At 42.1% G+C, this 26,711-nt stretch overlaps 1 long non-coding RNA gene across 1 annotated transcript; it reads right to left on the bottom strand.

The window, feature by feature from the left end:
- Nucleotides 1–3,364: 3,364 nt before the first annotated feature.
- Nucleotides 3,365–25,965, bottom strand: LOC147824630 (uncharacterized). Its single transcript, XR_015441952.1, has 3 exons — nt 25,830–25,965; nt 4,534–4,602; nt 3,365–3,500 (listed from the first exon to the last, which is right to left on the bottom strand). It is a non-coding gene; the product is annotated as an uncharacterized LOC147824630 (long non-coding RNA).
- Nucleotides 25,966–26,711: the final 746 nt, after the last annotated feature.

Here is a 26,711-nt window from a genome sequence, read left to right as displayed (position 1 = left end):
CCGCTCCTCTACAAATCTGAGAGACCATGTTACCAGGAGACGCGATTATCACCCTGATGGTCCCAGGTGTACGGAGCACCACATCTACTGAGATTATTTGTATGATTGGAGCGATGTTGGCCTACACACCCCTGGATGAGAAGAGCCTTGATTTATTACTAAATTATCTTCATTATTTCCTCAGGTATCTGGCAAAGAATTGAGTAACTTTGTTTAGTGCCAGTGATCATGAAGTGGCCCCTCCTGAGTACCATCGGAAAGCGGTGTGAGGCACTCTCACCCGTGTTTGCATCTCTGTCAACACATTTTTGTTTCTAGTCCTTCTCTTGTACAAATGATGTACTTTGAAGATGTTAGTGTATAAGAGTTGATGTTTGTTTGATTTTAAACAGAGAAAATAAAGGTTACAGCTCCTTTTTTCTTTTCATTTCAAAGTTGCTACCAGTGTATTCAATGATGGACAACAAAGAGACGTGGTGTAGTGTTTTATTGCCTAATTGACAAAGCTGCTTTTGAATGCTAGTGGTTCTAGTCCTTTGACACTATGGACTTTTATAATATGTGTTAATGCTATACGTTTTTTGTTTGGTTTGGTTTGGTTGGCTTTGGTAGCAGGGATCAAACTCAGGACCTTGCGCTTGTGAGGCAGGCAGTGGAACCACTGAGCTAAATCCCCAGCCCCATTGCTATATGACAAAATCCTCTGATTCCTAGTGCCAAAGTTCCAGTTCAGTGTATATAACTGAACACACCCATCCATTTGTGTTCTTTTTTAAAAGGTGCTTAAAGAGCCCATCCTTTCCAAGTCACTCATGTTGTTCCTTAGACATTTTCTCTTTGCTCAAATTGTTGAAGAATGGTGAACTGTTTCATAATTTTTGTATTTGTGTCTAATGCACGTTTTAACATGATAGATGCAATGCATTGTGTATCTACAGTTTTCTGGAAAAGTCAATCTTTTAGGAAATGTTTTTCAGATCTTCAATAATTTTCTTTAAATTAAAAAAAAAAGAAATACACAGTGGTTTAGGGATAAAGAGGCACAATGTTCAATTCACTCTCAATGGTTCATAAAATAAGTTACATGTATGCATTATAGAATTTACACATATATAAATAAATACATTAGCATCATGAAGCAAATGCAACAAAATATAAATAATTGGTGGATTTGGGTAAAGGATATAGAGGAGTCCCTGATACTCTTTCTGCAACTTTTCTGTAAGTTTGAAATTATAACAAAAGAAAATGTCACACCTGCCCCATCCCAACACTCTCAGGAAAATTGTTTTGATAACAGATTCTTTCTTTCTTTCTTTCTTTTTTTTTTTGAGACAGGGTCTGACTGTGCAGTTCAGTCTGGCCTTGAACTCACTATGTAGCCTAGGATGGCCTCCAACTCAAAGTGATCCTTCTACCTCAGCCTCCCAAGTGCTGGGATCACAGGTATGCGCCACCATGCCTGGCTCCAGATATTCCTTAATGGCAAGAAAATGCAAAAAATGTGGTTCACCAGATGTTCACAGCCTCAGCCACCAGGATTTCATTGACAACTATGGTGTGACAATGTTAATGGCAGCAGGATTCTGAGACACATCTGGACTTGCTTTGTACTGTCCCTGAATATGGGACAATGGGGCACAGCCTCAGAATGTCACTGACACGCTGTCACACCAACTCATCGACACTCCAGTTATACATGAGGAGTTGCCATACTGGTCACACTGGCTTTGCATGAAAAGTGGCCATACCAGTGACCTCCAGGAAGCAGAAATGAGTCACTCCCCAGTGGGCACCATCCTCAGGACCAAACATGAAGTCTCTTTCACAGTTATGATTTCTGTGGGCAAAAATCCAGCCATGGTGTTCAGGTTTCTGCTCTGTAATTCTCTTTAAGATATAATTTTAAAACTAACCCTCAAGAAGGGTCAGCCTGCCAGGTGTGGTACAGGTCTATAATCCCAGCATTTGGGAGACTGAGGCAGGGAGATTGCCTTGAGCTTGATCCAGCTTGGACTACATGGTGAGTTCAAGGCCAGCCTGAACTACAGAGCGAGACCTGTCTCAAAAAACAAAAACAAAACAAAAACTCAAGTAGGTTCAGCCTACATCTGAACCACAGCCTCTTCTGGAAGTGGACTGTCAAGCGGATCAAGCCACAGTTGGCCAACTGGCTTCCCTCCCCTAAAATGATGTTCCCAACTCAGTACCTTGCACTTGCAAGGCAGGCTGCAGAACTACTGAGCTAAAATCCCCAGCCCAATATGTTCCCAATTCTGCTCTGTACCAACTAGAAGGACCCAAGGAACTGGTCATACATATGAGAAAGGTATTTCGAATAGAAATTTACATTCATAGATTTAAACAGATAATCGGGACATGCACTGTTTTTTTTTTCTTTTTTTCTGACACCGGAGATCAAACTCAGGACCTTGCGCTTGCGAGGCAGGTGCCGGAACCACTGAGCTAAATCCCCGGCCCCAACATGCACTGTTTTACAGTCCAGATCTACTTTCCTGTGACACCAGTGAGGACTGACTAAATGACAAGACAGGGCCAAAAAATATGGTGAATGTCTAAATTTGTAAAAATGTATTACAGTAAAAGACACCTTGACATAAATCCCCCTCACACTATACCCCTTCCTGTGAACACACTTGTCCTGCCATTCTTGCCACTTCCTGAAGCAGTTTTGGAGTCCTCTTCCCTGAGTGTCTTTAGTTGCAACATCATGGCTGCCTCAATGTCCTGAATGGATTCAAAATGTTGACCTTTCATGGTCATTTTGATTTGGGGAAGGAGCCCAAAGTTGCATGGTGCCAGAAGTAGTGACTAAGGTGGATGAGGACACACCATGATGTTTCTCAGAAAAATAACTGCATCAGAAGCATAATGTGATTCAGAGAGTTGTCATGATGGAGGCTGAAACCGTTTGCCATTTCTTAGGCTGTTTTCTACACACACGGTTTCTTACTCTAATAACCCCCTATCCTATTCAGAGTCCCCATAGCATTCCTGGGTACAAGCTCGGCTGCACAATTCCATCCAGGTCACAGAGCACGATCCACAGCACCTTGGTGTTGGGTCCTGATGGATGCACTTTTCTCTGAGCCCTGCTCCCAGGACACAGCCACAGACACAGTTCCATCTCCCTCAACGACGGTGCTTAGAACACTGGAATCTGAAGTGACACAGATGTACACCAGTGAGGGGTGCAGTCTGTGATTCACAGCACACTCTACAACATATTCTCTCAGCCACAGCTCACAACTGACTGACCACACTGAACAAGTTGAATTTGTTACACAGTCACCAAGGTTCAACATTGAAGATTCCTGCCTTTCTGTGGCTCTAAGCAGCAGCGTTCACCGTACTTTATGATCATACCGCATAGTTCACAGAGAATGTGTTCCATCTTCCAAAGTTTGTCAGCTTGCCAGCTTTGACGTGGAATTGGGAGGGATGGGATCCCAAGCCATGGTGTCATTCATTTTCAAATTCTGCAAATAGTGTTCAAGTACAGTAGGAATAAGAAGTATGTATACCTTAACCTTCACCTTCAGCTCTCAGATCTTAACTCCATGGGAGGCTCTCTGATGAAATATCTAGCAATAGTTGGTTTACAGAAAGTTACCATGCTGGTAGCGCATGGTGGCCCACCTGTAATCCCAGCACTCGAGAGGTTGAGGCAGGAGGATCACCATGAGTTTGAGGCCATCATGGGCTACATAGTGAGTTCATGGACATCCTGAACTACATAGCGAGACCTTGTCTCAAAAAACAAAACAAAACAAAAAAGAAAGTTGCCATGGTTTGACAGTCTTGCCCAAAATGCAAAGGACTATCTACTCCAACACCAGTAGACCTATTCCAACTATCTTGTCAGCTCACTCAGAAATGGACTGTAGGAGACATTGCTATTACCCTGTTTGTCTGCCTTCAAGCAGTCCGACTCCTACTGACACCCTCTCCTTCCATTTACTTAAATTTGTGTCATCTGGCTTTTCTTCTTGATCAACAAACACCATCTTTCTTACTCCTTTGCACCCCCTTCCAGCCCCTCATGCATATTAATATATGCAAATCTGGGTCTGGGAGGTCTTCAGTTCTGTGCCCTCGAGTCCCCATAGGCTGAGACACCCTCTGGCCAAGGCATCCCCTCCGCCCCATCCTGTGCACATACCTAGCCCTGACCTCATTGATTGGCATTAATGCTGCTCATTCCTCATTGCCATTGTCCCCCTGATCCATCCTCTACCTTTCTCCATGCCACTTTAACCCCCAGATGGTTGCACTTGCCTCCCATGTCCTCTGCTTCCTGTAGAGTTTGGCAAGTAGGGGTCACAGGCAGGAGGTCAGGAAGACTCCTCTCAGTGAAACACCTCCTCCGAGTCTCTCTCCTTCCCACACCTGCGAGCACAGGGATGGCAATGGCCCTGTCCTGCTATTGCCATTTCCCTTCTAACCCTAGTAGAAACTGTCCCTTCATCAAGTCCTCTTCAGTCCAGCCCTCTGGGTATGTCATTTACTTACTATTAGACACAAAGTAGTCCCAGAAAGACCATCTCATCATTTATAAAGCTTCTGGTACAAAGTGAGAATCTGGAAAATGAAATGAAGGATGAATAAATCTCTAGTAAAAACTAGAATGCAAGATAAAATTGTTACTGTTGGGAGAGTCGTCTTGCAACTTTTTTTCCCCAGTACTGGAGAATGAACCCATGGTCTTCATACTGAGCTACATCTCCACCCCTTTTCATTTTTTATTTTGAGTCAGAGTCTCACTAAATTCCTTAGGTGGATCTAGAACTTGTGATCCTCCTGCCTCAGCCTCCACAGTGTTGGGATTACATGTATGCACCGCCATACCTGGCTCTCATCTCACATCTTTTAAATGGGAGGTTGGATACTGTGTGACCAAAATTGAAGCTCTGCAAAGATTTTTTTTCTTTTGGTACTGGGGATTGAACTCAGGACCTTGCACTTGTGAGGCAGGTGGCAGAACCACTGAGCTAAATCCCCAGCCCCTGCAAAGATTTTTAGTAGCCCCACAGCAGCCTGGCCTACTCAGTCCACATTTGCTGAGTGGGCTGTTTCAAAGGGAAGAGGCGAATTTAGTAGCAGCCCCAAACTGAAATTTCCTTTGCCGTTCCCTGTGATGGCAGGGTTTAGGCCATCTTTCATCAATAAAGGAAATATGTAGGGACAGAACAAAAACACATTCATTAAGAAGGAAAACAGTGCACCAGTCAGCAGAACAACTGTAGTTACAAGACTCGTGAAAAGAAAAAAATTAATTCCTTGGGAAAGAGCTTTCTATTTTAAGAAGATGAAAAACAATAAGAGATGTCTTTAAGTGATAGATAATAAAGAGGCTTCCCAGGCAGCCTCAAAGCCTGCGGCTTTGCGGATGTAAACCTAAAAGCAAAACCATTCCAAAGGACAGCGCCCAGGCCAATTCTGGTTGCTTATTTTCTTCTGTGGTCGGTCTTTGCTGAACACAGCAGTCTGAAGGCGGGCCACAGAGCTGTGAGGGCCCCTGTCTCTAAGAGGCCTGGGCACTGTCCCCAGTGACCCCAACTGTACAGCTTGGCAAGGACAATTAGAGGGGGTATTTTGGACTGAATTTTCCCAAGATACGTTACTTTCCCAAGGTAACTTGAGGTTTTAGGTGCATGATCCTGTCTCAGAGTAATAATACGGAACAATAAAAGAACTGTAAACCAGAGGCTGGGTGCAATCCCCAGAACCAAAAAGACAAACAACAACAAAACCAAACCAGAAAATCCCGTGTGCCAAAATAAATCATATATATATATGAACCATATATATATATATAAAACCATATATATTCCCCAGCCTCAGGTATTCTGCTACAGCTTCAGAAAACAGACTGAGACAGTTGCTAATGAACAATGGATCTAAAAGTCTAAAAGTGCCGTTCTGCCAGGGTTTGCAACATGCTGTCCTCGTAACACCTAAGGTCAGTTGCAGGCACCACAGAATAGCAACCCATGGGTCCCCAGCCTGCACTGTGGCACCGTTTGGCAGAGTCTCCCGCAGTATTGTCCTTGAGCTGCCACTTAGGAGCTCATGGGAGCCCCTTTTTAAGCTTTCAGGGATCTTGCCAGCTAGTTTGGTGCCTCATCTGTCACTTGAAATCAGCCAGAGTAGGGGTCTTCACATCCCTGGAACTGACCAAAACTTCAGGTCAATTGTGCAATTGTTAAACACTGACATCGTGTTACCCGTGAACCTGTACCAGCTTCCTGGTGGCTGAGACAGCCAGAAGAGACTTTTGGTGTCCTTTGCCTGGTGTCTGCAAGCTCAGAGAAGAGAATCAGCTCTCCCAGGTATATTTTAAACGCTACCCTAAATTTAAACGCCTAGGTTTTTTTTTAAATGAGACTAAAATTAGAGTCAATAGCCTGAGAATGTGGTTTGTTTTTATTGCAAGTTGGCTCAAGAAGTTTCTGAAAATTAATTTATGATATCTTGCCTTATAAAGCTAAAATGCTTTCCAAAATCTTGTGGGGCAATTTCAAAACCTGGGGAAGTCAGCCAACAAACTAAGTATATCTCTATTAAAAGAGAGAGAGACAGAGGGAGAGAGAGAGAGAGTTGTATCTCAAAAATAGCTCAGGTCCAGCTGGAAGAATTTTGTCTACTTTAGTGGAAAGGGAGACAGCAACCCCTGGCTAATCTCAAGACCTCCCCCCCCCCCTCCAAATAATGGCTAACCATCTGCTCCGTTGTTTTTGGCCAAGTCTTCTATCAAAACAAAAATGTTGAAACTGTAGTGACCTAACTTGGGAAACAATTTTATAACATTTTCTAGGAACCACAAAACACTTGTTTTACTCCTGAAGGCACACAGTGGAACCAAGAGGAGAACATAATATTTTGCCTTGTAACAAAGGAAAAACTGGACAAGACCAGCAGTTAGAAGAGTGTTTCAGTTCACATACGGATCATTCAGAATCTGTGACATCTTGCCTCCCAAATCAGAGATGAGCACACCTCATGCGGCATCAAAATCTACCACAGACCAGGCTGGGGATTTAACTCAGTGGTTTCACCACCTGCTGCACAAGCACAAGGACCTGAGTTGAATCCCCAGTACCAAAAAAAAAAAAAAAAAAAAAAAAAATCTACCACAGACCATTTGACCAGTTATTGGAGCATAAATGGTGATCTTTATTTATCATGCAATAAATTTTAAGCTGGGAGTCTAGTTTTAACAAAAACAGCAGGAATTGTGGTTACTGCAAAGACAGATGTGTATTTTAGAAGAGTCATGAGGGAAGAAATCTGAACGTCTTGATGTGGTTGGAAAAAGGAAAGCTTCTTAAGTGTGACTCAGATTTCAGCAGGTAAACACGGACAGCCCAGTTAGGCAACATTATTACTGCTGATAGATTATGAAGAGATCTATTAGCTCACCTATCAGCAAAACGCTCTCCAAAGCCTATTAAATATGTACCAGGGAAGATATTTGCAGTAACTTGATATGGTATCTCATAGGACATAGGGTGACTGAAACCATGGGCACTTGAGTTAGAGAGTCCAGGTTGGAATCCTTCATAACCCAGTCGCTATGTGACCTCAGATGAGATACCTACCCTCTCTAAGGCTCACCTGCCTAAGGTGCACACTGGAGGTGACAGCAGTGCCTGAAATAATGTGCTTAGAAAGATGTCTGGCACACAGTGCATGCTTGATAAATACTGGCCATCATTTTTGCATGTGGCCTGGTGTATGTGGAAACACTTGTCTTTGTTTGGAGACCTGCTCAGAAGCAGCCCCTGAGACAAAGGTTCCAGTATCAGCAGTGTATTTGGGATGTGACCCCAGGACCCCAGGAGAGGAACGGTGAAGACAGGCAACTATGGGACTGTTGCCATAATGACTATCCATCGCACTCTAGGCAACAGAGCAGAGTACACGATAGATATCCCAGCCAGGGGCTGCAGAGGGTGGGTACATAGATGCTAGTCCCTGGCCATTCCTGGTGGAGGGATGCTCCTGAGGGCGTCCATGACACCCATGTGACAGAGAGTGGCAGGTGGCTCAGGGGAGCCACCCTTAGAGAGCAGAGCTGAGAGTGAGGACATGGGAAGGACCTCAGCAGCATCGACATAGCCTGGCCTCATGGTTGTCAGAGATTGGAGCTCCTGTAGGTGATGCCATGTGCTGCACACATGACCACAGTCTCCTCAGATTATAACAGAGCTGAAAAATTCCTACCATAGCCATCTTAATGTCACAGAGTTATGCATTACTCACCTGTCTGTCTTGATGCTGGTGTACACACACCAACTGCCCTGCCAGCCACACAAAGTACAGCATGTTTCTATAATAATGACACACAGTGCCTAAGGCTTGATAGCAATCATGTGTGCCTGCTATTGGGTTCTGAATTGACTATTGGTATAATTTGGACCTTGAATGTGCCCCAAAGGCTTGGGAGGTGGGGTCTGGTGGGATGCAGTTGGGGAACTGGGGGTGCCCTTGAGGAGGACACTGGGCCCCAGCTCCTCCTCTTCCTCTCTCTCTGCTTCCTGGTCTCCGTGAGCTGAGCACCTCGCTCCACCACACATTCCCACCACCATGTTCTGCCTCATCTCAGAACCCAAAGCATTGGGGCAGCCGACCATGGACCAAAACCTCTGAAACTTTGAGCCAGGATAGATCTTTCCTCTTGATAGGTTATGATCTCAGACATTTTGTCACAGTAATGGAAAGTTAATGGACACAACTATATTATAGTTTTTATTGTTATTTTGGAGTGCACCCCTACTTATAAAGTTTACTGTAAAGCAGTATGTCACACTGGCAGCATCTGCCTCTCCTTTTACATCATTTTCTCCTACACTTGATGAACTCTTATGTTGCTTTGTTCATCATCATGGCTGCAGGAATAGAATATGATACATGCACACACATATACACACACATAAAGGTGGTGTGATAAAAAAATCATAAATATTTAATGCTTTAAATTTATTACAGGAAGAGACACATTGCCATTTATCCCCCTCAAAATACACTCCTTTGCTTCAAACACATTTATCCTATCATTCTTGCCACTTTCTGCAGCACTTCAGGAATTCTTCTTGCATGAGTATCTTTAGTTGCACTGTAGTGGCTGCCTCAATGTCCTGAATTCATCCAAAATGTTGACCTTTCATACTTATTTTGACTTCAGGGAAGATCCAGAAGTCGCATGGTGGCAGATCTGGTGAATAAAGTGAATGAGGACACACCGCATATCTTTATGAGCCTGTCTTTCCGTTGGATGGCATTTAGCACCAGCATTCACTACATTTTTGATCAGATCTCATAAAGACACTCATGAAAGAGGACTTCCAGAGCTGCTACAGAAAGTGGAAAGATCAATAGGATAAGTGTGTTTGAAGCAAGAGGGTACTTTAAGGGAGACTAAAGATTACGTGTCTTTTATTGTAATAAATTTTTAAAAATTTAAACATTCACTATGTATTTTGACCACTTTCACCCACAGACAGAAAGGGAAAGAGTGCACACCTAAGTGTCCAGGAGGCTACACTGTTTAGGTTTGTGTTCATACAACAGTGACAACAACTAACGATATAGTTCTCAGAATGTAGCCCTGTTCTTGAGCGATAAGACTGTTTTCTGGATGAACCCACTAGAAACAATAATGCAACAACCAAAAAACTATGTTTAGTCTATGTTTTTGTTTTATTTTATTTTGCAGAGCTGGAGATGGAACTCAGGGCCTTGCATGCTCAGCACGCACTCTACCATTGAGCTACCCTGCAGTCCCTCTATGCTGGTTTGATGGAAATGCTAAGAGAGAAATAAATTGACTTTAAGAAGCTTTTATGAGAGTTCTTGCCAAATCAGCACAGAGTTGGGAATAAAGTGTGGAGTTTAAACTCTGATTTTGCTTTGAGCTCATCCTCAGTATGCACCACCTGAAGTTAAGGGATAGCAAATATTTTTCACAGTCCTGTGCAGTAACTAAGGGATCATGAAAAAGAAAAACATCTCCATTTTTCAAAAAAAATTTCCAAGCTTTCAGCAGCTACACTAATGGTAACTGAAATGACTCAAGTTTTTAAGACAAATAATATTTTAAAACTTTCCCTATCCATCAGACAGTGGTGCAAATACTAACAATAATTAACAACATGAATTCCACTCTAAACTGGGAAATGTATCTGTTACATATTGGATCATGTGTGAAAAGAAGAAAGTCCTTACATGTGGCCACCATTTCCAAAAAAAATTGCCTCATAGCTTGATAACAAAGAGATAGACAAATTTCCTTCATAAGTTACAAACATTTTTGTGTTGCCTATCAAATCAAAATCCTACCCATAAACAATGTTAAAGGTTAATCAAGGATGGCAAGATCCCATGTCTTCGCCGCCACCTTTTGTTTGAGCAACATCAAATTAAGACACTTATAAGAAAGTTACTCTTAATGGCTCACTGAATGAAGAGGAGCTTCTCTTTGCTGTTGTTTCCCAGCCCAAGTATTGGTCACACACAGAGAATCAAGAAATGGGAACTTAGCGCTGCTATACCAGCTCTCTTGGAATTAGCCCAACTTCCTGATTATATCACAGTCATGGTCTTTTTCAAATTGAGTGTTTTCACTGTGGCTTTGTATGACAGACACTGTAAGATCCTGTGCCTTAAGATTGGCTTTCCTGAAGCAGACCCTGAGAAGACAGTTGATGTGTAAAGGATTTATTAAGAAATGATTCCATAAAAACATCTAGAAGAGCATGGAAAACAGAACAGGAAAAAAAGTGAAGATAGGTTCCTCCATTCCCAGCCCAGAGGAAGGGGCTTCGGGGACATCATTTCCATCACTCCCAGCCCAGAGGAAGGCTGGGATCCATCATTCCAAGTGCAAAGGAGGTGAGCCCTGTGGGTGCCAACAGTACCCCCCCCCCATCGAAATGAGAAGACATGTAAACAAGTCTCAAAACCAGACTTCCAGATCACCTACAGCAACCCGAAAGGGAAAGGAGATGGAACACTCTGATACTCAATCACCTGGACTCCCTGAACCTGGCAACAAAAGAGGATCTGGAAGGGGCCAGGGATTTAACTCAGTGGTTCTGCCACCTGCCTAGCAAGTGCAAGGCCCCAATTTCAATCCCTGGTACCAAAAAAAAAAAAAAAAAAAAAGAGGATCTGGAAAAAATGAAATCAGAAATAATTTCTCACATAACAGCAGAGATTGTGCTCATAGTGCAAGACATGATTAATAAATCCAGAGAGGAGCTGAGGAACATGATGAAATCCCAACATGGGAAACAAGTGGAATCCATAAAATAGATACAAATAGATTTCCAGGAGATTAAAAACTCCATTGAAAGTCTGCACAGTAGAATGAGCCAATGTGAGGACAGAATTTCAGATACAGAAGATAAGATTGAAATTAGTGACCAGGAAAAGAAAAATTGCTTCAAAATTGTTAAGGGACCATGAGAAATCAATCCAGCAGCTGCTAGATGATTCAAAGAAGAATAACATAAGACTGATTGAGATGCCAAATCACCCCGCTGCAGACAGGCAGGTCTGCCCACACCCTACCGAGGTCCTGAGTCACACAGAACACGCCAAATCAGCCCGCTGCAGACAGGCGGGTCTGTGCACGCCCTACCGAGGTCCTGAGTTGCATAGAACAGGCCGAATCAGCCCACTGCAGACAGGCAGGTCTGCCCACGCCCTACCGAGGTCCTGAGTCACACAGAACAGGCCAAATCAGCCCGCTGCAGACAGGCGGGTCTGTGCACGCCCTACCGAGGTCCCGAGTCCCGCAGAAGATGCCGAATCACCCCACTGCAGAAGGCAGCCACCTGGTTCCACACTACAAAGATGCAGAGGACAACAGACCATCAGACCAAGGTACTGAGTCCCACTGTTCCCGGCCCAGAGGCAGGGGCTTCTGAGCCGCCATGCCACTGCTCCTGGTCCAGAGGAAGGGGCTTCCCGGTCACCATCCATCCCGCTGCTCCCAGCCCAGAGGAAAGGGGTTTTGGGCCACCTTCTGTCCTGCTGCTCCTGGTCCAGAGGAAGGGGCTTCCCGGCCACCATCCCTCCCACTGCTCCCAGCCCACAGGAAAGGGCTTTTGGGTCACCATCCCTACCGCTAATCCCGGCTCCTGTCTCACCTCACCCAGCTCAGAGGCGGTAATCCATGCAGGTGCTAACAGCCCCCCCCCCCGTCAAAATGACAAAACATGTAAATAAGTCTCAAAACCAGACTTCCAGATCACCTACAGCAACCCCAGAGGGAAATGAGATGGAACACTCTGATACTCAACCACCTGGACCCACTGAACTGGCAACAAAAGGGGATCTGGAAAAAATGAAATCAGAAATAATTTCTCAGATAACAGGAGAAATTGTGCCCCTAGTGCAAGACATGATTAATAAATCTAGAGAGCAGCTCAGGAACATGATGGAATCCTAACATAAGAAACAAATGGAATGCATAAAACAGATGCAAATAGATTTCCAGGACATGAAAACCTCCACTGAAAGTCTACACAGCAGAAGGAGCCAATGTGAGGACAGAATTTCAGATACAGAAGATAAGATTGCAATTAGTGACCAGGAAAAGAAAAATTGCTTCAAAATTATAAGGGAACATGAGAAATCAATCCAGAAGCTGCTAGATGATGCAAAGAAGAATAACATAAAACTGATTGGGCTCAATGAAGAAACAGGAGAAAGTGGAGATGACATAAAAATTCTCTTCACAGAAATAATGGCAGAAAACTTCCCAAGCAGGGGAAAAGAGCTTGACATACAGGTAAGTGAGGCATATAGGACTCCAAATAGCCTTGATCAAAAAATATCTACACATAGGCATATAATTGTTAAGATTCCAGAAACACAACAGAAGAACAAAGTTCTACAAGCAGTTAGAGAAAGGAAACAAATTACGTAGAAAGGAAAGCCCATCAGAATCACAGCAGACTTCTCAACACAAACCATCAAGGCAAGAAGAGCTTGGAGTGACATATTCCAAGCCCTAAAAGAAAACACCCTCCAACCCAGATTGATGTACCCTTCAAAACTATCTTTCAAAATTGATGGAGAAATAAGATACTTTCATGACAAAGAGCACCTTAGGAACTTCGTGAATACCAAACCAGCACTTCAAAGAATTTTACACAATATCCTAGGAACAGACATTGAGGATCACAACCCCAGGAAGCAAAGCAGAATGAACCCTTCTGGCATGACAAGAAATTAAATGTAAAGGGGGAGAACCCAACGAAAAGAAAAAGTCACGGCAATGACAAGTCAATATGTTTCAGTTATAACTATCAACGTTAATGGTCTCAATTCACCAATCAAAAGAAATAGACTGGCAGAATGGGTCAAGAAGCAAAATCCAACAATATGCTGCATACAAGAAACACACTTTATTCAAAAGGAAACTCATAGACTGAAAGTTAAAGGGTAGAAAACAATACTCCATGTGACAGGAACCCGAAAAAAAGCAGGAGTAGCTATCCTCTTGGCAGATCAAGTAGATTTCAAACCAGCACTGATTAAGAGAGACAAAGAAGGACACTACATCCTTGTAAAGGGAACAATCCAAGAGGAAGAGATGACAATCATAAATATCTATGCACCAAACACTAGTGCACCCAACTATATAAAACAAATACTAACAGACATGAAAAGTCATATATGCACTAATACAATTGTAGTGGGGGACCTCGACACCCCACTGTCACAAATAGATAGAGCAACTAGACAAAAAATAAGTAATGAAATACTAGAACTCAATTGAACTCTTGAACAAATGAACTTAACAGATGTTTACAGAGTCTTCCACCCCACAAAATCAGAATACACATTCTTCTCAGCTCCACATGGGTCATTCTCCAAAATAGACCACATACTCACACATAGAACGTGTTTAAGTAAGTGCAAAGCAATTGAAGTTATCCCCTGTATATTATCAGACCATAGTGCGATGAAACTGGAGATCCATAGCAAAAGAAACTCAAAAAATTTCATAAACATGTGGAAATTGAACAACACACTGCTGAATAACCAATGGGTCACAGAGGAAATTAAAGAAGAAATCAGACAGTTCCTTCAATTAAATGACAATGACAATACAACATATCAGAATCTATGGGACACAATGAAAGCAGTCTTACGAGGGAAATTCATAGCAGTGAATACACATATTAGGAAAACAGAATGAGCCCAATTAAACAACCTGATGCTGCACCTCAAGCTTCTAGAAAAGAAGAACAGGACAATCCCAGAGCTCATACAAGGGAGGAAATTATAAAGATCAGAGGAGAAATCAATGCAATGGAGACTAAGAGAACGATACAAAAATATCAATGAAGCCAAGAGTTGGTTCTTCAAAAGAATCAACAAAATTGACAAAGCTTTAGCCAACCTTGTCAGAAAAAGGAAAGAAAAGGCCCAAACCCATGCAATTAGGAATGATAAGGGTGAAATTACAACAGACCCAGCAGAAATCCAGAGGATCATCAATACCTACTTCCAGAAACTATATGCCAATAAGATGGACAACAAAGAAGAAATGGACATATTCCTAGATACATATGAATTACCAAAGTTGAACGAAGAAGACCTAAAAATTCTGAACAACCCAATATCAACCAATGAAATTGAAAATGTAATTAAAAACTTATCAACTAAGAAAAGCCCGGGCCCTGATGGCTTCACTGCTGAATTCTACAAGACATTTAGAGAGGAACTGCTGCCACTACTGTTTAAACTCTTCAATGAAATTGAAAGGAAACCAATACTCCCGAATTCATTCCTGAAAGCAAGCACCACCTTGATCCCCAAAGCAGAGAAAGACGCAACCCAAAAAGAGAACTATAGGCCAATCTCACTAATGAACATAGATGCAAAAATCCTTAATAAGATAATGGCAAACAGTATGCAGAAGATCATCAAGAAGATCATACACCCTGATCAAGTGGGATTCATCCCAGGGATGCAGGGATGGTTCAATATACGAAAATCAATCAGTGTAATACACTATATCAATAGAGCCAAGGACAAAAACCGTATGATTATCTCAATAGATGCAGAAAAAGCATTTGACAAAATCCAACATGCATTTATGATAAAAACCCTACAAAAAATTGGAATAGATGGTCTCTACCTCAAACTGATAGAAGCCATCTATGAAAAACCCACAGGCAATATCATACTAAATGGTCAAAAACTGAAATCCTTCACACTAAAATCAGGAACAAGACAAGGATGTCCACTATCACCACTCTTGTTCATTATAGTTCTGGAAACATTAGCCATGGCAATTAGACAAGAGAAAGAAATAAAAGGAATAAAGATAAATAATGAAGAAGTCAAACTGTCATTATTTGCAGATGACATGATACTCTATATAGAAGACCCCAAGAACTCCACCAAAAGTCTTCTAGACTTAATAACCAAATTCAGTCAAGTAGCTGGTTACAAGGTTAACACACAAAAATCAGTAGCTTTCCTCTACACCAAGGACAGACTCACTGAGAGAGAAAAAGGGCAAACAATTCCTTTCACAATAGCATCCAAAAAACTGAAATACCTAGGAATCAACCTAATGAAAGAAATCAAAGACCTCTTCTCTGAAAACTATAGCACTCTGTAAGGAGAGATTGAAGAGGATATCCGAAAATGGAAAGACATTCCCTGCTCTTGGGTAGGAAGGATCAATATAGTGAAAATGGCCATACTTCCAAAACTGCTATATAGATTCAATGCAATCCCAACTGAAATCCCACCAGCATATTTCATGAACCTTGAGAAAACAATCCAAAAATTCATTTGGAACTAGAAGAGACCCAGAATAGCAAAAGCAATTCTAGGTAACAGAGACATGGCAGGGGGTATCACAACCTCCAACTTGAAACTATACTACAAAGCCACTGTGATAAAAGCAGCATGGTACTGGCAAAGAAACAGACCTGAGGACCAGTGGAACAGATTAGAAGATTCCAAAACAACTCCAGACACCCTCAGTCATCTCATCTTCAACAAAGGATCCAAACACCCTCACTGGAGGAAAGATAGCCTCTTTAATAAATGGTGCTGGAAAAATTGGGTTTCAACTTGCCAAAGATTAAAACTAGACCTATATCTCTCACCATGCACTAAACTAAAATCAAAATGGTTTAAGGATTTAAATATTAAAATAGAAATGCTCAATCACCTGGAACAGAGGTTAGGTAGAACTCATGAAGACATTGGTGTAGGAAAAGATTTTATGAACACAACCTCAGTTGCCCATGAACTAGCACAAACAATTAACAAGTGGGATCTCTTCTTATGAAATAAAATGCTTCTGCACAGCAAGAGAAACCACCAGCAGTGTGAAGAGACAACCCACAATATGGAAAAAATCTTCACCTGCTGTTCCTCAGACAAAGGTCTACTATCTCAAATCTATAAAGAACTTAAAAAAATCAGACCTCCCAAATTTAAAGACCCAGTTCAAAAATGGGCATCTGAAATGAACAGACATTTCTCAGACAAAGAAGTAGAAATAGCAAATAAACATATGAAAAAGTGTTCAACATCACTGGTCATTCCAGAGATGAAAATGAAAACAATGCTAAGATTCCACCTCACTCCAGAAAGAATGGCTGCTATCATGAAATCAACCAATAACAAATGCTGGAGGGGCTGTGGGGAAAGAGGAACACTGCTCCACTGCTGGTGGGAGTGTAGACTGGTGCAACCACTGTGGAAATCAGTATGGAGATACCTCAAAGAACTAGGGCTAGAGGTCTCATTTGACCCAGGTATTGCCCTGCTGGGTATCTTCCCAAAAGAATTAAAAGAATCATACCACAGTGATATATATGTACCCATGTTCATAGCAGCACAATTTGTAATAGCTAAAACTTGTAAGCAGCCCAAATGCCCATCAACTGGAGACTGAAAATGTGGAGGTTTTTTATAAAATGGAGTACTACTCAGCCATAAAAAATGAGAAATTAGAGACATTTTTAGCTAAATGGATGCACATTGAGGTGATACTCTTAAGTGAAATAAATAGGACACACATGTGTAAACACCAAATAGTTTCTCTAGTGTGAGAAACTGAAAGTGTAAATAAGGACTAAAAGGTATAATAGATAATGTGAAATAGGAAGAAAAGGGGCAAAGGGGAAGGGGAAGTGGGAGGAGTAGGGGAAAGGAAAGAAGGGAATGGAATTAATATGAAAAAATGAAAAAATGGAAACAAAGTCTTTGTAAATAGGGAGGGATGGAGGGGTTGAAGGGAAGGGAGGGGAAGGGGGGAAAAATAAGAACCAAGAAAGATTATGGAAAGGTGAAAATTTCCAATGATGAATGTCATTATATTGTATACCTAAAATGTACCAATAAAATAAAATTTTAAAAAAATAAAGGTTAATCAAAACACGGGGGGGAATTTTTCACATTAGATGGAAGACAAAGTGCTACATGCAGAATGATTACAAATCAATAAGAAGAATATATTCAATAGAAATGTGAGCAAAAGATAGAAGCAGCTGAGAATTATAGGGTCTATTGTTGATTTCATCAAATGAAAAATACCTGTAGCTAAGTGGCCTATGTTTCAAAACCAATCAGTTGTTTTATAGACTGGTATGAAATGGTAAAGTTTGAAGAAGGCATATTGATTGTCAAAACATGGGAAAAATGTTCATCAAAACGTCACAAATGTAAAATGTAAAATTACCTCCTAACAAACATTGGTCGTGAATGAGATCGCACCTGCCTACCTAACGTCCTGTGGCCTGATGGGCCTGGACATCCATACCCTCAGGATACACAATGATATTGCATCACTAGAAAGCAAATCAGCAATATGCAGTCCTTAAATAGCTCACAAACTTTGATCTAGGAGTTCTATTTCCAGGACACAAGACCAATTTGTGAACTTCCATACTCACAATGACTGGTGAATCAGAGTACTCCAAAGAAGTAAGTAAGAAAACCAATAAGATAAATGACAGATGAGAGAAAGGGGAGTGTGACTTTAAGGAATTGGCCCAAGTGATTATGGGGAAAGGCAAGTTTGAAATGTATGGGGCAGGCTGGCGATTCTGATCAGAGCTGCTGGAGTCGGAAGTTCATGTGACAGGCCCACAGTCTGGAAACCCAGGCAGGGTTCTATGTCAGAGATTTCTTCTCTGAGAATCAATTTCTGCAGGTAGGTCCTCCACCTGATTAGATGAGGCCCTCCACATTAGCTAGCACCCTGCTGTACCTAAATGCATCCTCTCCATAAAACGCCATCACAGCAACATCTGCCTGGCCATCTGGGGCCACCAAATTAGCCCCAGAGTGCACACACCTGCTACTTCACAGGGAAAGCAGGACTCACCAAGGAGACACCCTCTCATCTGAGTGTGGTGGCACACACCTGTAGTCACAGCACTCAGGAGGCTGAGGCAGGAGGACTACTTTGAGTTTGAGGCCAGCCTTGGTTACATAGTGAGTTCAAGTTTGGCCTGAACTACATAGTGAGACCCTGTCTCAAAAACCAAAAAGAGAGGAGACATACTCTCAAGTTCCTGCCCTATGTGGAGATCTCAGTACCCTACTTCCCTTCCGAAGCCCTCCTGGTTCTGTGTCCCATTTGCTGCTGGGTTTTCTCCCACTTTCTACTCTTGCTCTGTCCCTGAAAGGATCCTCTTCAATTTCATACCTTTGAATCATTGGGGTCCTGGGTTGTACACCAAGCTCTCCTCTCTTCTCTAAGCACAGGCCAGAGGGACCTTTCTGGGCTGCTCAGTGGTATCACCGTGAGCATAAGAGGACCCAGCCACAGTGGCATAACAGCAGGTTCATTCTTTCAATAACCCAGAATGCAGAGGGGGTGGTCTGGGCTGGCAGGGCAGAGCCGTGGGAGCCAGGTTCACTGGACTCTTCACTCTGCCATCGGTAGTCCATGGCTTGGCACCCACACTGGCAGGGAGCTGCTGCCCTGGGCCCCATGTCTACACCGTGACGTCTTTCGGCCCACTTTGTGGAATCTGTTTAGTTAACTATTCAGCAAATATTTAATTGACAACTTATTATGTTTTCTGGTCCTTGGACTATAGAAATTTTAAAAAGATAAAAATGTTTGTTCTCCTGGAGCTTATATTCAAATGGATAAAACAGGAAGTAAAAAAGATAAGAAGAGGGTAGATGGAGGTCACTGGAGATTAGGAAAGGGAGGATTGAGAGAGGTGGGACCAAACTACAGTTACATAGAAGGAATGAGCTCCCATGTTCTGCAGCACAGAATAGTGACCACAGTTCACAATGATTTGTGATTTATTTTCTAAAGAACTAGAAGAGAGGAGTTCAGAGGTTCCCAGTACAAAGAAATGATGCGTTTTAGGAGACAGAAATCCTAATCACCCTGATTTGATCATTACACCTAACACAGATGTACTGAATGACCCCACCATGCCCCATCAATACGTACATTATATGTTGATAAAAATTTTAAAGTCAGTAAGATAAACAAGTGAAAGTCAGACTAGGTTGCGGTGTGGTCACTGCTACAGAGAGGAATCCAGCAGTGGAGTATGTAGTGGTGTTAGACTGGGCAGTCAGGGAAGGCCCCAGTGAGGCCAGGACATCGAAGCTGAGGCATGAAGGAGGTGATAGGCAAGCCAGCTAACAGGACCACGGTGATGACCAGGCCAAGGACACAGAGGCAGAGAGACCAGGTCACAGCATGGACAGGTGATGGCGAGTTGGACCACGGTGGTAGTAATGGAGGCAAGGAGTGATGGATTCTAGGTTTGTTTTCAAAGTGGAACTGACAAAATTTTCTGATGTGGGGCATGAGAGGAAGAGGGGAGCCAAGGCCAAACCTGGAGAATCGGGCCCAGCTGGAAAGGGGATGTTGCCATTTACAAGGTGGTGTGGTTAGAGGTGGCCCAGATTTGGGGTAAAATCTTGGAAGTTCGATGTACTCCTGGTAAAAAGAGATGTCTGTCAAATCTCCAAGAGCAAATGCTGAGTGGACAGTTGGATCTGCATGTCTGAAGGTCTGGAGAGAGGTCAAGGATAAAGATAAAAATCTAGGAGTCACAAGCAGAAAGCTGATATTTAAAATCATGAAATGGAATCAGAATTCCAAGGAATGAAGTACAAATGGTGGAGAGAAGGTTAAAAGCCAAGGATGGGCACTCTGGGGATTAGAGACCAGGAGATGTGAAAAACTCAATGAAGGAGGCTAAAAAAGAGCAGCCAGATGGTAAGTGGGAAATCACCAAGAGCATGGGATTCTGGGAACTGAGGATTCTGGGAGTAAAATTTCTCAGAAGAGGTGATTATGTGGAGTGAGAGGAGGAGTAAGAATGGACAGTTGGACTCAGCAGGTCACGTGAGGTCATGACCAGCAGGACAGTTGGACTCAGCAGGTCACAGCTTCCTGTGTCTGTGACAAATACCTGAAATAAATCAACTTTAAAGGAGGAGAGGTTTATTTTGGCTAATGGTTGCAGAGGTTTCAGTCACAGTCATTGGCTCTGTTGTTGTGGGGCCTGTGGCAAGGCAGAGCATCATGGGTAGGGCACCTGGGCAGGTGAAGGTGCTTGTCTCATGGTGGCCTGGAGGCAAAGAGAGAGGACAGGGCTGGGATATCAACCCAGTGACCTCAATTCTTCCTGGCAGGCCCTGCCCCCTCCCATGAGCTCTAAGCACAGGGCTCTGGGGGATGGTTAAGGTCCAGGCCAGCCATGACAAGTGTGAGGCTACTTAGAGCCACTAGCAAAAGCGGTTTCAGGAACACTTGGAAAAGAATCTATGAGAGTGAAATGCCAAGTTCAGCAAGCCAGATGAACCCCTAGAAAATAAAACTGATAGGGTAGATAGAAGAATCCTTCAATGAAACAATGATTACTTTAATCACTTCTACAAATATATAGTGCCTTTTTATGTGCTAAGTAAAGTTCTAGAAATTAATTGACAATTTAGCAAAGAAAATGTCAAATACTTGTGGTCATATAGGGTGTATATTCTGTTGAGTGTAAAGAGTCAATAGATTAACCAAACAAATACACATTTTAGTTGCTGACAAGCAACTTTAAAATACATAACAGGGAAAGGATAGACAGTGGGGTGGAATGGCAAACTATTTTAGATAGGCTAATCATCAATGCCTCTGTGTGTGTGTGTGTGTGTGTGTGATATTGAAGACTGAATCCAGGGCTTCTGCACTTTTGCTTCCTTTTTTATTTTTTTTTCTTATTTTGAGGAAGGGTCCTGTTAAGTCACTTAATTGCCCATTTGTGATCCTCCTGACTCAGCCTCCCAGAGTGCTGGGATTACAGGTGTGTTCCACCATGCTTGGCTGCCTCTCAGATTTTAAGTAGAGATCTTGTATCAGTTAAAATTGGGATCTCAGGGGCTGGGGATTTAGCTCAGTGGTTCTACCGCCTGCCTGGCAGTGCAAGGTCCCGAGTTCGATCCCTGATACACACACACACACACAAAACTGGAAAATAAAATTGAGATCTCAGCTGGGGATTTCCATCACTGGTTCTATCGCCTGCCTCGAAAGGGCAAGGACCCGAGTTCGATCTCCAGTACCAAAAAAAATTTTAAAAATAATAAAATTGGGATCTCTGAAAAGACTGATTTAAAAAGAAATATACAAATATTTATGATGGTAAGCATGAACAAAACAAGAGAAGTCACAATTTAATTATATTTGGTGAAAAAGGTGAGAAAACCACAGCTATAGGTGACATGCTTTTAGTATGAGGGAGTAGGAAATGCCAAGTACAGTATTATATCCCCCAAATTAAAATCTACATAGGATGTGTGTGATTTTCTAGAAAAAAAGACATGTTCACTCTAAAAATAGATAATTTGAGTAAAATAACACCTATAGATGAAGATATTAAAGTTAGTTTAAGGGTAATTCAAGTTGGGTCTATGTTTAAATCAGGTTAAGATCTGATGGTTTTTTAGGCCAATGCTATCAAAGCTTAATGGTAAAACTAAGTCTTGCCTTTAATGATGTGTTCAGAGCAAAGGAAAAGGAGGAAATAGGCCCAACTTATTGTTTATCTGGCAGTCAAAAGTGGCCCAGGATATCACAAACATAAAACCGAAACAAAATATAGGCCTATCTCATTTTTGAAAATAAATGCAAAGATTCTAAATAAATGACCAATAAGCCATTAACATAGAGTTAAGAGATCGCACCCTATGTCTGAGCAGAATGTATCATGGGCAAGGATGGGTCAATAACAGAAAATCTACTCATCTCTTTTACTATGTTAGCAAATTAAAGAAGGAAAACTCCTGTGGCATCTCCAAAATGTTTAATAAAGCTGAATACCCACTAGTGATGAAAGCTCTTAGGAAAATAGGATAAGAAAACATCTTGAAGAAAAAAAAAGAAACCTCCTTGTCTCATTGAAGGATTATCTGAGGGAAGCCTGATGCAGAGGACATAAGATGTGCCAAAATGTTATCCGCTTTTCCACTACAGGAGGGAATAAGGCGAGGTAGCCCACTCTCATCTCTGCTATTTGCATCACGCGTCAAAACCAATCCATGCAAATACAAGAATTAGAATTTAGCCATAAGAATTCAAAGCAGAGAAAGGGAACTGTCACAGCTTATAGCTTACATGACACTGCTCTCAAAATATCTAAGAAAATTTAGTGAAAAAGTACTAGAATTAGTGAGGATTTAGCAAGATGATTAGTTATAAGACTAATGTCAAAAATCAGGGGCAGGGCTGGGGATTTAGCTCAGTGGTGCCGCCACCTGCCTCAAAAGTGTAAGGTCCTAAATTCAATCCCTGATACAAAAAAAAAAAAAAAAATCAGGTGCTTGCCTTGACCCAAGCAATTATTAATTATAAAATATAATTAATAAGACCATAAAATACCTTAAAATAATTCATAGACTCTACATGGAAAAAAGTATAAAACTTTAGCGAGGGCCTCAAAGGAAGACCTAAACAGTAACAGAAATATGCCATGTTCATAGGAAGAACTAATATAATTATACAGATTCCCCACAAATTGATTATGAAAAACAATGCAATAGCAACCAAATGCCACCAGGGTTTTTTAAAAACAGAACTTCACAACTAATTCTGAAATTCATATGGTAGAGAAAAAGGTATGATTACTAAGGATAATGTTTTTTGTTTTTTTGGTTTTTTTTTTTTGGTACCGGGGATTGAACTTGGGTCCTTGCGCTTGTGCAGCAGGCAGTGAAACCACTGAGCTAAATCGCCAGCCAAGGATAATGTTTTTTAACTAAGGATAATTTTTAAGAGGGCCTATAAAATATTTAAAATACACTATAAACTTCGAGTAACTAAAAAGGTAGTATCTGGTATGAGAATGATAAAATTGGTGGAAAAATTGAATAAGCAATAGACTTCAATGGGCCTGTCTAGAAAGGGATTAAACTAATAATAAAAATGATATTTTATAACTATGAGGAAAAGACTAGTTAGACAAACAGTTCTGGGAAAACTGGATATACAAGTAAGAAAAAAATAAAATTAGATATACCTCATAGTATATAAAATTAAGTCCAAATAAAATCTTGGTGGTAGAAAAAGTCTTCCTAAGTAAAATTTAAAGTGAAACAGTCACCATAAAATGATTATCAAATTTATCTTTTGAGAACATTATCATGCTGGGGGTGTCCTTTAGTTGTAGAGTGTGTGTTTAGTACAGGGAAGGTCCTGGGTTCAATCCCCAGAACCAAAATAAAAACAAACATCCATGCATACATACATATATCCAAACAAAAGTGATCATTTAACATGTTTAACATCATTAAAACTTAATAAAAGACAATATATTCAAAGTTAAAAGGTAGAAAACAACTAGGAAATATATCTTTTTCACATATGCAGAAAAAGGGATTAATAATCAGAACATGTAAAATCAGAGACAAAGACAAAAGTAAACTCCAGCAGGATGTGACAATGAATTCCACAGAAGAGGAAGTTGGAAAAACATTCAAAAATATGCTCAACGGCAGTAATCAGGAAACTGCAAATTCAAGAGTGAGACACATTTTTCATGCATTAGGTTGACAAAATATAAGTAGGTGGCTGTCCAGTGTGGGCAAGGGTGCACAGAGGCCCATGCAGGGAGGCCGACTGCGATTCTACTTGTCATTGGAAGCCACCAAATCTCCCCCTGTAAGGTAAAGGGACAAATTCACTATGATGCACTCCTCCTACAGAACCCTAGACAGCCGGGCAAAGAATGGGGCAGATCTGCAAGGAAGGCTGAAGAAAGGTGCCCAAGATACACTGCTAGTGAAAGAGGCTAATGGAACATGGTGTCATATTTACAGGAAAGGAGCCCAGAACTCAACATCCATCCATCCATCTATCCATCCATCCACCCAACCATCTAGAGTTTGTTTGTGTGTGCATGTGTGCGTGTGTGTGTGTGTGTGTGTGTGTGTACCTGTATGTGTAAATGTACAGGCCAAAGTCAGGAAGGAAATAGTCCAGGCTGTGTTCTGTAAATGTCTAACAACGATAAGGTTTAATTTGGGTGAGGGGGAAAAGAATTACAGGGGCATGAAAGTGAAGTTTTTCTATACAGAGGTTTTGCTTTTTTTTTTTTTAATAAGGAGGTGTTTCTCAATAATGTATATAACTAATTTTTTAATATAAAAACCACTTTTAGTTGGGTGTGATGGCACATCCTATAATCCCAGCACTCAGGAGGCTGAGGCCGAAGGATTGCTGCAAGTTTGAGGCCACCTTGGGCTACATAGTGAGTTCAAGGACAGCCTGAACTACATAGCGAGACTGTCTCAAAAAAGCAAAAACAAACAAAAAACACAAAACACTTTTTAAATCATTAGATTAAAAGGTGAAATTTTCAGATTTTCCCTACAAGCCTGTGTGTGTTTTGTTTCTGTTTGCAGCATTGAGTTGAACTGAGGGCCTCACACATGCTAGGGAAAGGCTCAACCACTGTGTTACATCCCCAGCCCTTTTTAAATTTTTATTTTGAGACATAATCTCATCATACTGCTCAGGTCAAGCCCAAAAGTGTGATGATCCTCCTGCCTCAGCCTCCCAGGTAGCTGAGATTACAGGCAGGAGCCACCACACCCACCTGTAAGGTTTTTTTTTTTTTCCTTAGATTCTTTTATTGGAACATTTTAGTATACAATACATTTACATTTATCATTGGGTACTTGTACCTTTGCATGATACATCTTGGTTCTTATCCAGCTGTAACTTTTAATAACCAGGGGGGAAAAAGTACCAAGACGACTCTGAAATGACTCTTCTGCATGTGGCTCCACCAGCAGCTCGGCCCAGGCCCAGCCATGTCCTGGCTGGGGCCCAGCGTTCTGCCTTGGCAGTAGCATGGCATTCCGGCCAGAGCCATCCCAACTGCTGCCTTGTGGCTGATAGTGTCACCTTGGCTACCTGCAGGAACACTCCTGCCAACGCCCCGCCGTCCCTGTCAGGTTGCAGCGCTGATTAATATAAGATGAGCCGGCAGCCCAGGGAAGGAGCGCAGAGCCCGGCGCCCCAGGGAGTCAGTCCCACTTCCTGAGGCTGGCCGCCAGCGCCCGCCCCAGCGCATCTCTCTGATTAATCTGGAGCTGGCAGTTTCTCTGCGGAAACCCGAGCTCCGCTTCCCGGCGGCGGGGTCAAAGGGCAACGGGAGGCGGTGTCTTTTGCTCGGCCCTTCCTGCAAGTGTTACGAGCTGCGGGTACCGCGCTTCTCTGCACGAGCCTGTGAGTGGCCCCTCCCTGTCACTGTCCCCAGCCTTCCTCCAGTGTCCCAGAGTCTTACCCGGCCGATCTGTCCCCACACGGCCTCACAGCCTCCAGTGGTTGCGAGAGGGTCATGGGCACAGCCTCGTACACGGAGAAAATCCTGTTTGGGGTCCTGCCTCCTTTAGCTGGGTCATTTGAACAGCAGTATACCCTGACACAGAAGCACAAATGCTACAGAGTCGCGCTGGTTTGGGAGTCTAAATAGCTGATCTCATGGGAGTAGAGTAGCACAGTGGGTAGCAGAGGAGAGTGGGGAACTTGGTGAGCCTGCAAAGTGACCCGGAGAAGGAAGGAGGGAGCTCTGATGGGCTGCTACACTGGGTGGTTACAGTTAGCAACTGTACATTACTAAATAGCTAGAACAGAATTCTGAATGTTCTTCCTTATAAAGGAATGAGAGACTGGCCATAGTGGTGCATGCTTGGATTCCCAGCACTTAGGAGGCTGAGACAGGAGGAGTACCATGAATTCGAGGCTAGCCGGGGTTACATAGTGAGTTCAAGGTCAGCCTGAACTAAGTGTAACTTTGTTTTAAAAAGAAACAATAGGTGTTTGAGATGATATGTAACCTAAATATTCTGATTTGATCATTATACAATGCATACATGTGTTAAAATATACCCCATAAATATATAGTTATGTGCCAATTAAAAATAAAAAATTAGGCTGTGGATGTAGCTCAGTAGTAGAGTCCTTGCCTAGCATCGAGTAGGCCCCAGTTTTCATCCCCAGTAGCTCAATAAATAAATATTAAAAATTAAAGAATTAAATAAGAATTAAATAAGAATTGTTGCTGAGACTTTTCTCATTCTGTTTTATTCTTCTTACTATGAGCTTATCATCACTCCAAACTATATAGTATGTGTGCATGCGTGTGTGCACACAAGTGCAATCCTAA

The sequence above is a fragment of the Heterocephalus glaber genome, unplaced genomic scaffold (genome assembly GCF_053883595.1).
Source record: "Heterocephalus glaber isolate CG9 unplaced genomic scaffold, H.glaber_assembly_v1.0 deba00001532, whole genome shotgun sequence".
Classification (NCBI taxonomy): Eukaryota; Metazoa; Chordata; class Mammalia; order Rodentia; family Bathyergidae; genus Heterocephalus; species Heterocephalus glaber.
The sequence above is the reverse complement of the archived record's forward strand: the minus strand, read 5'-3'. Positions and strand labels throughout refer to the sequence as shown.